Source organism: Xyrauchen texanus, chromosome 43 (genome assembly GCF_025860055.1).
Source record: "Xyrauchen texanus isolate HMW12.3.18 chromosome 43, RBS_HiC_50CHRs, whole genome shotgun sequence".
Lineage (NCBI taxonomy): Eukaryota > Metazoa > Chordata > Actinopteri > Cypriniformes > Catostomidae > Xyrauchen > Xyrauchen texanus.
Window position 1 is genome coordinate 1,418,217 of NC_068318.1, and position 13,375 is coordinate 1,431,591.

General features: G+C 38.5%; 1 pseudogene; it reads left to right on the top strand.

Annotated features, from left to right (window-relative positions):
• The first annotated feature begins 3,829 nt into the window (after window positions 1-3,829).
• LOC127635491 (tyrosine-protein kinase transmembrane receptor ROR2-like) overlaps window positions 3,830-13,375 on the top strand; it is a 53,760-nt pseudogene continuing 44,214 nt past the window's right edge.

Consider the following 13,375-nt stretch of genomic DNA (forward strand, 5'->3'; position numbering starts at 1 on the left):
ATGAAAGATGCCCCACTCAGGTACACGGTGGCAGAAAGGTGCAGATTTCCAGCCGGCACGCTCCCATGCATAGGCTGGCTATTCCATTGTCTTGAAAATGTGCAATGGGGGCACCGCTGCTTCACAGACAGGAATGTCCCCATCGTTTGGGTCGTCACATCACATGCCCGTGTGCAGACTGGACATAAATTAAACAAGTCCATGATGCAGTTCTCGTACACTATGTACTTTTTGCTGTTCTGGGTGGGAGTGGTTGAATCTTCTCTATATCAGACCACAAAGAAAGAAGGAAAACACATTTTCAGTTAAACCGATTGAACTTTCATCTTGACTGTACTGTAAACCATCACCCTTTTTCAGATTGTTTAATAATTGTTATGCATATAAACTATCCTAAAAGTAGTGCTATAAACAACAACAGTCTCAAAGAGACTAAACACTCAGTAACTTACGACTGTTGTGTAGAGTATAACGATGCTGTGATGGAGTCAGCAGGATCATAAGTGGAATCATGTCCCTTTAAAGCTTCCACTAAAGAGCTCCCCTCCAATGGATTGTCCTCGAGCAGTTCATCAAGGTCTAGACGAGGTCTTTTGGCTGGTCTCTTTAAAGGTGTTGATGACAGGCACAGAGGGTCTGCATTGGACGTCCCAACACCAAAATCTTTGCAGGAGACAGTTGCCTGGACACCTACGGCCCAAATTAATTTTTACTATGGAAAGTCTAATGACAACACATAATGAAAGCAAAGAAATAATGCCAGAATACTTACTAATTACATCAAAAGTAAATGCATTTGCAGGTGGCAGGTACATACCTTCACTTCTAAATTTTGTCCTCAGTGTTTTTCTGTATAGCTGTGTGCCTACAGTATGTGTTTCCATGTGGTCTGTCTGGCAGGCAACATCCCTTGAGAGAGGCAGCTGAATGCAAGCACTTGATGTGCTGGCCTACATAGAAACAATAAGGTCAAATTAGTTCTCAATTTATTACTTTGTATTAGTACAATTGCAATTTGTAAGAAGATTAGAATGTTTAGTGAGTAAGATTAATAATTAAAATTAGATCAATGAAATTATAAAATATTAGATAATTTATTTATTTACATATTTTATATTTCATATATCTTAAAAGTTCTTTGAATCAGAATCAGAATGAGCTTCATTAGCCAAGTGTGTGCAGATAGCATGGGGAAAAAACTGTTTTTTTTGTGCCTAACGTTTGATATTCTAGTACGCAGAGATCTGAAACGTCTGTAATTTTGTAAACATATCACCAACAGGAGAACGGATATCCAAATAACAAAGTGTACAACACTTGCGTTACAGTGTGTGCATTCACACATATACCTGATGCTATCTACCTTTACATTAGCGACAGTAACTCGGCTGTTAGCTGCATAGCTAATGTTACAGCCACATTCTACGTGTAACAAGCTAGGTAACCATAAATAGTAAAGCAACACAATTATATATAATTAGTTGACTTACTTGTCCGAGGTTTGTAGGTGGGCCAAAGAGAGTTGGTACTGATCCAGACTTCAGTTTCAGACGTTCAGCATGCCAAGCTCTGAACTGACCCATGTTTTGAAAACAGTCGTCTGTGAAATGTTTGGCGCAGACATACAAAAATTTGGTGTGTTGTGTCGGTGCATTCCCAGAGTAAATGAAATTTATCCATTGATCCTTCTGGGGATTGGATGAAGGAAGTAAAAAAAGACTTCTGTGATCATTTGTGCATTCAATTATTGAGCAACTTTTGTGCATCGATCGGTCACACACCATGATATCTCTCGAGGATAAACTAAAATCGCGCGCGTACTTCCTAACTCGTTTTCTCATGGGCGGGTCAAATTCTCTGGGCGGGCAACTTTCCCCTGTATGACGTCATATAGGGGAGATTCAAGATCAGCCCGTCTGAGATCTCATTTTCTCACAGGCAGAGAAAGATAGCCAAAACTCGGTTTACACCGACTGAAATTTCTAGACACGAGGGGACCAAATAAAGGCTAGGGGAACTAATATTAATGTTAAAAAACCTCAGAAAGTGAAAATTTCATGTCAGGGGACCTTTTAAGATTTCCACTTTTAAATAAAACTATTCAAATTTAAAACAAATATCCTGCAATGTAATCTGTATGAAACAAAGCACTGTACATTTTTTACAGGCTTAGCTCATTATAGATAATGTGATCCCACCCACCAGCAGAGCGTGCCTCCTTTTAACTTAAAACTTGATTTTGATCATTAAGTCTCCTCACATTCATTTTCTTTCTGTCACATTCCTCATTGATAGGCCCAGGGGAGGGGTCTTTGTGTCCTCAGGTGTGAATACCTCAATATTCGTGTGTATTACCTTAATATTCATGATAGTTCACACCTCCTCGCATATGAGCTTTCAACACGAAAAGTGTCTTACAAAAGTTAAAGTACTATATTGTTTTGGATGAATGAGTGATCAGGATGGTTTTCACATCATTTTGTAGCAAAACCTCTAGGCTACAGGATCCAGTTCTCAAAATTCTTGTGGACAAATATTTAGTATGTGTTATATGGCCTTATTTCAATGACTTACATTTTTTTTTTAAACCACGCATAAACGTTATTTTCTCAATAATCCCTGGGAGGAGTCCAAATTCCATCAATCACAGAGAAGCCAGTTAAGAGCCTGGAGAAAGTGTTCAACAGCACATTTAGGGACACAGCCACACTTCATGAAACCGGGAAGGAGTTGCACACCTGGATTGCTGCAGTGGACAAGTCAGGGCTGCCAGGCAAGTTTAAAGCCTGGATTTACCAGCATCCTGCTGCGACAACTCTGGCCACTGCTGTTTTATGATGTCCCCCTAACCACCTTTGAGGGCTTTGAGAGGAAGATCAGCCACACCCTGCGTAGGTGGTTGGGCCTCCCTCGCAGCCTCCGCAGCATAGCCTTGTATGGGAGAAAGAACAAGCTACAACTCCCCTTCAGCAGCCTGTCAGAGGACTTCATAAGTTTCCCGGGCAAGAGAGGTGCTGCTGTTCAGAGAGTCCACTGATAGCAAAGTCTCCTCGGCTGGTATAGAGGTGAGGACGGGTAGGAAGTGGAGGGCCCAGGAGGCAGTCGACCAGGCTGAAGGGCGGCTGTGGCACAGTGTGCTGGTGGGGACAGTGGCGTCAGGACGAGCAGGGCTTGGTTGTATCCAAAGACCTTGATACGACAAGGCCCAGGGAAAGGACAGGCGTCGAGGCGTTTCCTCAGGGGTGGAGGAAAGACGCATCAGCAGGATGGTGGGGATGCGACAACAGGGAGTGTGGACTCGATGGGAAGAGATAATAGACCGAAAGATCTCGTGGTCAGAGTTGTGGAAAGTAGAGCCACACCGGATCCAGTTCCTTATCCGATCAGTCTACGATGTCCTCCCCAGCCCTACCAACCTTTTCTCCTGGGGCCTGAGAAACACCCCTGCATGCCCTCTGTGCCAAAAAAGATGGTCCCTGGAGCACATATTAAGCTGCTGCCCTAAAGTCCTGGGAGAGGGACGTTATCGGTGGCGTCACGATCAGGTGCTAAGGGTCATTGCAGAAGCCATCAGCACAGGGATCTCCCTCAGCAGGCACCAGCAGCCAGCACGGCACTCAATTGCATTTGTCAAGGCTGGAGAGCAGGAACCCAGCAGGGGGACGTCTGGCAACAGCCCGGGACTGGCAGCTAAAGGTTGACCTGGGAAGGCAGCTCAAATTCCCAGAAACCACCGCCACGAATACACTTAGGCCTGACATGATCCTCCTTTCAGAATCATCAAGGCAGGTGGTCCTACTGGAGTTGACTGTGCCCCTGGGAAGACCGAATGGAAGAGGCGTTTGTACGGAAGAGGGCCAAGTACGAGGAATTGGCTGGTGAATGCCGTAGCAGAGGATGGAAGACCCGCTGCTTCCCCATCGAGGTTGGCTGCAGAGGGTTTACTGGCCTGTCGCTCTACAGGGCCCTCAAGCTTCTGGGAATAAGGGGACTGCACAACAAAAAAGCCATCAGGAACATCACGGATGCCAATGAGAAGTCATCTAGATGGCTGTGGATCAAAAGGGGTGATCCGTGGATCACACATGCTACCTAGCCACAAGTCGGGGACTGATCACCCCTGGCTGGGTTGGCACAGCGAGGGTGTATGATGTTGAAAGACCTGAAACACCCGATGACTCCAGGTTACATCACCGATGATGTGTCTAGGTTGCACCTGCATTAAGGTGTATGTTAAATAATGTAATTTCATACCTGCCCATTTTTTTTATTTTATCCATTCCATTTGAGAATAATTTGCCAAAAATCGCGTTGTTCACGGCAATCTCCCATTCATTCCAATGGGGAGTCTGAGTGAGCAACTGTAACAAAGGGGTGCAGAGCTTAGCAATGGATAAATTCCTGGTGAAGAACTACACTGCCCATGATCCTGTAGAGAAATGCTCTACCAGTCAGAATCACAGTGATCAAAGTGCAGCAAATGAGCTCAGCAATGACCGCCAACTCCCATGACGCACTCTGAAGGACGCAATAGAGTCAGACTTCTAACACTGTCAAACTTATATGTTTGCAAATATTTTGCAATAAAATGAAACTGATTAGTTTCCATATTCATAATCAACAAATTCAACAATACATCTGATCAGTAGTTTTATATTTTTCCATCGTTTTTAATTTAATTACATCATTCACAGTTCTTCATTGAATTTTAATTTAGTCATGCATATAGCCAGCAAAGTTGAAAACACTCGTTTTAGCACAATGGTTGATTGACCGGTGAGTGGGTGGTGCTTCACTGCTTTTAGGGACACATTTAATTGTTAGCATTTATGCTTCAAATGCAGTGTGGTTACATGTGTTTTTGACTATCCCTTTGTGTGTGAGATTTTTGTGTCACAAATCGTATTAGATACCATTTACACCACTAATTAGCACTGTTCACTTGTATCATCTTAAAGACAAATTAATATCAGGTGTAAATGGTACATTCCATTTTCCATAACCAGGCTTGACTAGAGGTTGTCTGATATATCGATTTTGATGATTAATCTGTGCCAATAGCACCTTTTTGAAATATTGGTCATCGGTAGAAATTAACTTAAATTGTTTGCCGATAGGTTGATGAATAAAGTGTCTTCCATGTATTCCTGTCTTTTATTATAGTTAACAGCCTCACGTTATGTACCAAATGTTTTTCTTTCTTTTATTTCTGGTTATTATTAGGATTTTAGTTGCACGATAAACTACATTTGGCACCTTTCAAGTTTTGCTCTTGTAGCTTCTATATCTGTGCTTGTCACAGTAAGAAAAGATTTAGAAAAAAAAACACTGGAAAAAAAAACTCTCAATACATCAATTGAATAGCCTGTTCAGTATTGGCCTAGGTCAGCTTCAAATTTAGCATTGAAGTGCTTCCTAAGCATTAGGATTGAGCAGTGTTTGTTTCAAAAGTCTGCATGCCACCCAATTTTTATGGCTAGTACCACACATGGATTTGGGAACACTGGAAACACAGGACAAAATGGAGGCACATAGCTTGGTAAGATAATTCAAACCATTAGGAGGGTACCCATTTGGGGGGAGCGCAGAGACAATAAATCAATGGATCAATCCTGTCATCCAGGTAGAGGTACGTTTATGGTTTAGGATAATGTGTTCAGCTTTAGGACTGTGGTTGAAGATCCAGTTTTTCTTAATCATGTTCATTTGTGTTGTCTCAGGTTGAATACATTTATAAAACAGCATCTTAGAAATTTAAAAAAAATAAAATAAAATTGTGTTTGTCTTAAGTTTGAAGGCCAGAGATGGGTGAATTCCAGAGTTGTAGTTGCTTGTCAGCACTGCTTATGTTGTTTATCTTCTCAATCACGGCCGTCCACAAATAGTCCAGAAATCTGGACATTAAGTTTTCATTTTTATTTGTATAGCGCTTTTCAAAACATGCATCATTCCAAAGCAGCTTTACAGAAAATTATGCTGTAACAGAAAATGAAGCTATGATATCTGTAATGAAAAATGTAAAATTAAAAAGACATAATTTCAGTAAGGGCAAAAAACTACAAGACATCAGTGATAACAAGATTTTTATATCGATATTGTCTCAAGTCCACAAGAGGGTGCAATGAGTCAATATGAACCAAACAACACTGTGTTATATAATTTATTGCAAAGAACTTTTTAGAACCTTTTTAAACTAAAGTGTATACAATTATAAACTCTAAAGATTTAGCCGGTTCATGTTCTCAAATTGGAAAAATTTAAACAAAGAAGCACTCCAATAGACAGTTTTAAGCTAACTAGATTTTGTGATTTAGACATGGTATACCGCTACCACCATTTCATTAATAAGATTTATATATGTTTTTTCATTAATTACAGTTTTAAACAAGCGCTAGATGCATATTTTTGACCATTGCACCATTTTTGTACAAAAGCGATTACTTTTTTTGTTTGTTTTTAAATGCTGTGTCGAGCAAAAAAAAAATAAAAAATCAAATAATTCAATTTTGAATTTGACAACCTTAGTAGCATGCCAGTTTACAACAGAATACATATTGTTTGTTTTTTTGTTTGAGCCAAAGTAATTCTACCATTCCAAATTTTTCTTTCATTTTCTGACAGCCTCTCAAGTCTTCTGATTTATTTATATTTATTGTCAACAAAGTTTTTACAATGCATATAGCTCATTCTACAAATTCTTAAATAATGCTTTTTAATATGCTGACAAATAAGAACTATTTTGTTCTCATCATTTGCAAATTTGTTATCACAACAATTGTATTCATAGTTGGTAAAACTATAAAAAAGTATCGTTAATGCAATTAGCAAATTTGTTTCACTCGGAGGCCAAACTGCAGTGAGTATTAGTGTATGAAATTCCCACTGACACACATAAATATAATAAACAGGAGTGGCTTTTTGTCACTTTTGTGTGTGTTGTGTTCTGTGTATGTTTTGTGTGTGTGTGCACGTGTCCGAGGACTTTGTATGTGCAAACACACATCCACAAATGTGTTCATTTTAAGGATTGGGATCCACTGAACACTTAATATTTCTATATTTTGTAGTCTAATCCATTCATTTCCAATGGCCAGTCATTTTTGAATGGGAACACAACAAGTGTAACAAAGTGAAATAAAACCAAACAATGAGGAATTTTATTCCAGCTGGATTAAGGGAAAAAAAATATTTGTAAGGAAAAAAAAAGTAGTTTAATCTGCTATTCTTTCTAATGCTGGCACACTTTTTTCCTAACTCTTAGCTATTTGCCAGGCATGAATAACATTGTGCTGTTATTCAGGCCCCTGGACCACAGTGGTGGAGAGCGTAAATCGGATCTAAAACCGTACAGACAGCATGTGCAAATTAGCAACATTACTTTCGGGTGCAATTCATTCTTAGTTCAAGTTCAAGTTTATTTATAAAGCACACTTAAAAACAACAAGTGTTGTAACCAAAATGTTGTACAATTTTTTACAAACATTAATAACAGAGTTAAATAGAACTTATAAAATGTTAAAAAGAACAAATTAATAAAACATTATAAAACCTACACAAAAAACTGTTATAATTCTCAACCAACATTATAGTCTAAAGAGAAAACATGTGTCTTCATTCTAGATTTAAATATAGGCAATGAGGAAAAAGACCTAACAACAAATGGGAGTGCATTCCACAACCTGGGGGCCGAAACCTCAAAGGCCCGATCACCTTTGGTTTTCAAACGGGATCGAGGAACAGAGAGGAGTAACTGATTTGATGATCAAAGAGAACTAGATGCCGAATGTAGATGAAGTAAATCGGCAATGTACTGAGGAGCTAAACCATGCAAGGCCTTATAAACATACAGCACAATCTTGAATTTAACTCTGTAACTAACCTTGGTACCCGTTAGATGTCTAGCTGCTGCATTTTGGACTACTTGCAGACATGAGAAAGAAGATCGAGACAGACCCACATATAATGCAAGTAATCCAGCCGGGATATAATAAGAGCATGAATCACTATTTCCAAGTCCTTCTGTGAGAGAAACTGTTTTAATTTAGCAATGGACCTTAGATTAAAAAAAAAACTTCCTTTAACAACAGCATTTATCTGCTTATCAAATAATAAGTCAGAATCAAAAATGACACCCAAGTTCTTAACTCTATTGTGCACGGTTAAAGACAAAGTACCCAACTGATTTTCAATTACAGCGATACGTAACGATGAGCCAAAAGCAATGACCTCGGTTTAATCCTCATTAAGCATGAGGAAGTTTTCAGATATCCATAATTTAACTTCCTCAAGACAGGAGATGAGATTAATGATGGAACAACAATCGTTAGACCTGACAGGAAGGTAAAATTGTGTCATCAACATAACAATGATAGGCTACACTGTACTTCTGAAAGATGGAGCCTAAAGGAATAGAGCCTTGTGGAATGCCACATGTGAGCAGTGTTGGGGAAGAGAAGTGATTATCAATACTGATAGAAAAAGTTATTTCCTTAAGATATGAGGAAAACCAGTTTAATGCAGCTCCCTGGATGCCAACCACCTTCTCAAGGCGATTTAAAAGAATGGAGTGATCGATCACTGAGGTCTAGAAGGATTAAAATGGCCCCATTGCCAGAATCCAGGGAGACTAAAATGTCATTGGTCACCTTTAATAGTGCAGTCTCAGTACTATGCAGTGCCCTAAAGCCTGATTGAAATTTGTCAAATATGTTGAAGGTGGTTAGATAAGAATAGAGCTGCGAATAAACCACCTTTTCCAAGATTTTGGACAGAAAAGGCAATTTTGAAATAGGCCTATAATTCTTAAAAACTGTAGGGTCAAGGTTAGGTTTTTTCAGCAGAGGCTGAACCACAGCATGTTTAAAGCTGGCAGGGACTACTCCATTTCTCAAAGAACTGTTGATGAGTGAAATCCCTCATCTTTAAATGTGTGCAGGGCATCCAAATTCTGTCTTGTAGTGTGTGCCTTATGTCTTGCAATCATGAAGCTGTGGTTTGGACAACTTGGCAACTGCCTGTCAAGCCATTTATGGATACATACCACACATATGATGGCTTTGGGCTGAAAGATATGATCTCAGAAGAGGTTTGAGTGTGCAGTGGATCTCAAATCTGCTTGATAAGGCTGAGGTCTGGCTCTCATGTGCACGGCTGTGTTTATTTGAACTCTGGCTCCTCATACTCAATGTGATTACACTTTTCACTAGCTGAGGTTGTCCAGGGACCGTCACCTCACATGCTCTTTTCACTCTTGTTGTCATTATCCATGTTTTCCCCTCATGAAATCCTTTTGCATTCCTCACCTCCACACCATCCAGTCATCTCACATGTGTCTATAAACAGCAAAGGGGGGCGATGGGCTCTGACTCAATAGACTGTGGCAAAACACACCTACTGTTTGGCGTGTTCTTTAAAAATAACAGTGACAATTTATGGCACGAGTTCGGGCATTAGCTACAGCAGCATTTAGCGAGAATGCTTTTAACCCTTTTAAACATACAGAGAAAAAATGGTTTACTTGAATACTTCATATTACTTTTAGATACCTAAACAAAAAACGAATCACTGTTACTTGATATAAAAATATATATATATATATATTCCTGAAGGCCCATCACTTTTACATTTATGTTACATAAAATAACAAAATAAACATTTGCGTCTCAAATTAGTGCCCCTTAGAAGTAATAGGGTAGAAATATTTATGTTAATTTTAATTAATATAGCTCTTAAATAGACAAGTCATATATCAATATAAATATTTATTTTGTTGCCCTAATACCACAGTTAGAAATATTTTCAGAAGAATCGCAAAATCAAATATGATTTCTGTAAGTCATCAAATTCAAATGTCTCTTTTATGCACCAATCTTTGCTGCTGTAAGCCCTAAGTAGTCAAAACCTATCTGTTCTTCTTTTCTTTTCTTTTTTTCTAGTGCTTGTTGCCTAATGGAATGAAATTACTTTTCAAAGTGAGAGCGTGAACAGAACCCGAATTACATGCTTACAATGTTAGAAAAAAAAAAAAAAACGTTTCGTTCTGAAAAATTAGAATCAATTTTGGCAATTAGTCCACAGTATGTGTGAATGGTGGGCTTTTATATTTGAGTGTGATAAATTGCAATCGACAGCCCAAAAATGGACCAGAGTTTAAAGCTCACAATTAATCGCAACAGAGAATGAATTCGGTCTTTGGCTTTAGTTTTCAAATCCTTCATCCAGTGTTTGTGACTTTTCAGGGCTGGTTTGCTCCAAATCATACATTTGACAAAAAAAAACAACAAAAAAAAAATCCCCTCCTGAGAGGTTTCTTTCATCCTACAGTTGTCAGGATAACAGCTCAACGGAAGATGTTTATTTCATAGAACAAAGCTGAAGTTGGTTAATCCAAATGTGCCCTCCCAGAGTTCAGGCGATCAAATGCAGGGTGAGCGCTGTGACTGTCAGACCTTGACCAGTAAGCATGTAGTTTACCTTTTGTGTCAGAAAGACAGGCATCTGTAAATTAAACAATGACTTAAACATGCACAAGACACAAAAGCATTGCTTCCAAAAATGTATGGGCACTAAATCATGTCTTTGAGCACAGGACATGGAAATTATCTAGATGCATTACATGTACTTTATTGGTCATAAAAGTAACAACAGTAGAGTCTTGACCTCACCACTGTCTTGAGTAAGTAGCCTCTCTATGACAGACCTCTCAACGTGAATTGGGGGTTGATTTCTTCTTAAGCTTGCATTGTGGTTCAGGGTCCTGAACTTTGACCCCTCTTACAGCCTCCCATGCCTTCTTCCCTCAGGTTATTTCCTGGAGTTTGTGCAGCAGCCAAACAATATAACAATAGTTCAGGGCCAGACAGCCACTCTGCACTGCAAAGTAGCGGGCCACTCACGGCCAAGCATCCGCTGGCTGAAGAATGACGCCCCAGTGGTGCAGGAGCAGGGCCGAGTCTACATCCGCAAAACAGAGACCGGATCCAAACTCCGCATTCAGGACCTGGACACCACTGACACCGGATACTACCAGTGTGTGGCCACCAATTCTGCCAAAGTCATCTCTGCAACTTGCCTTAACATTTTTTTAATGTTTTGATTTATTTATTTTATTACTATTAAATTTGCATACATTCACATGTATTCAATGAGCAAGGAAAGTATTTTAATAAATTTTACTTTTTACTTTGGGGGGATTTACAAGTAAATTATGACAAAGTTTTCATTTTTTGGTTATATAAAATTATGAAAGTAATAAAATAATTACTAATAACTTACAATTATTACAAATGACTAATAACTTCTCACTGATTCTTGAGATAAGGGACAAAACATGTATAAAGTTTCTATTTTTTAATACTAAATTCATTTAAATGGATATATTTGTAGACAAAGGTCTCAGCTAACAAACCATGTAAGGCAGGGGTCGGGAACCTATGGCTGGCAAGCCACAAGTGGCTCTCTGTTAAAAATCAAGTGGCTCGCCAGGTCTTTCACCATTCACCAACACTTGATTGTTTAAAACTTTCTAGAGATACTTTTCCAACAGAAAGTGTGGGTGTGATTGCAAAGCTTGAAGTCAATGACACTGTTTTGGTTGCCTTTCTCCTGAATTTTACAGCCTACTTCTGGTGAATCATGTTTGAAATGAACACCCGCCAAATGCAGATTTTTCATGCAGAGTACTTTGCTGATGTACCAGCCACTGTGGAAGGCGACCTGAAAGACCTCTCTGAGAGATATATAACAAGAAATTAGATGCAAAGACGCGCATTTGACGAAACGTGATAATATTTTGAAGAACAGACGAAAGAAAAACTGCCGATGCACGTCTGATTTGATGTGTGCGCTGTGAAATCTGAGTGCAATGAAAGCGCTTCTCCAACACACAAACATTCATAGAATTCTGAGACCCGGTTCCCAATAATTATTGATCTTAGCTGTTAAGTGCATTTTCTACTAGCTATTTTATGAACGTTTGTTATTATTTATGTGCAACCAGGGTGTGATATAGCACCCGCAAAATGCTACGAGACTCAATCCAGTTCGTGAGCTCCTCTCCAAATGCATTTCATGCACGAGATGGCAAATGGTGGGTGACCTGTAAGATGTCTCGGATTGACACGTGACAAGAAATGCTGACGTGTTTGAAGAAACATGCTTTATTATATTTTTAAAGACCAGGCAAAGAAAAGCCATCAATGCTCATGTCTGATTCACTGTTCAGAGGCATGCAACGGGACCCTGTCTCGTGAAACAAGCGAATGTAAAAGTTATCACTCCTTTTTCTGTTTCATTCAACTGAAACTGTTTGCAAGAATAATGTAGTCTATGAGAATGCTGCAAATGATCTCCGATCATCTCGTGAGGTACTGCGAGTATAGTTCGCTCTTACACATTGTGAACGTAACTCCGTAGGTTCAGTAATATATATATAGGTATCTTTGTATTAAATAAAAAGACGGAAATGATTAAATAATAAGGTAATACAAGACACGTACACCTTGAACCTAAAATTGAGTTCTATGTTTTTCTTTAGGCAGCATTAACTGTATTAACCAACGCAATACAAACACATTTGATAAGAACACACATTTGGCAGCATTTTTTGGGAACACAACAATTTTTTAGGCTTATTGATTATGATGATTATTATAATTAGCTTCACATTTATAATTGTCTTCAGTTCTTCATTTGTATACTAGTAATTTTCACCTGTTGCCGCATACTGATACTTGCATGGGAAATGTTGCTGTTGGAGACGGTAAATGTTTGGATTTGGGGAGGTGGTTATATATAAGATTTTTTATCACTTCGTTATTTGTATTTCATTTTCGTTTAGTTTAAAGGGAAATTAGAATTTTGAAATATCTTTTGTTCAAGTTTTTCATGTTTCAATACATTTAATTTTTAAAACAAAATCAATAAAGTAAAAATATTCACGACCTTGGGGATTGACCATATAATCGGATATTGATATTTTAAATTAGATTATCATTAAAATGTGTTTTCATATCGCCCAGCCCAAAAGGGAAGTAACATTTTTCATGAAGTAAAATTAAGTAATTTTATGGAGACCCGCACAAACACGTGTACTCAATACCATATTGCAACATGTTACCTTTTTTGAGTAGTCTATGGGCAATATAAACATTGTATTTTATTGAAACACTTTGTAAAATAGTAAATTATTAACTTGTGATATGGCTCTTTCGAAAAAAATGCATCAACCAAAAATTTTACAATTGGCTCCTTAGTGAAAAAAGGTTCTCGACCCCTGATGTAAGAGAACAGGTTTTTATAAAAATGTTTTTTTTTATTTTTTTATTTTCTGAAAAATTATATTTATTCACTTCATAACTTACTGTCATTTGTGTCA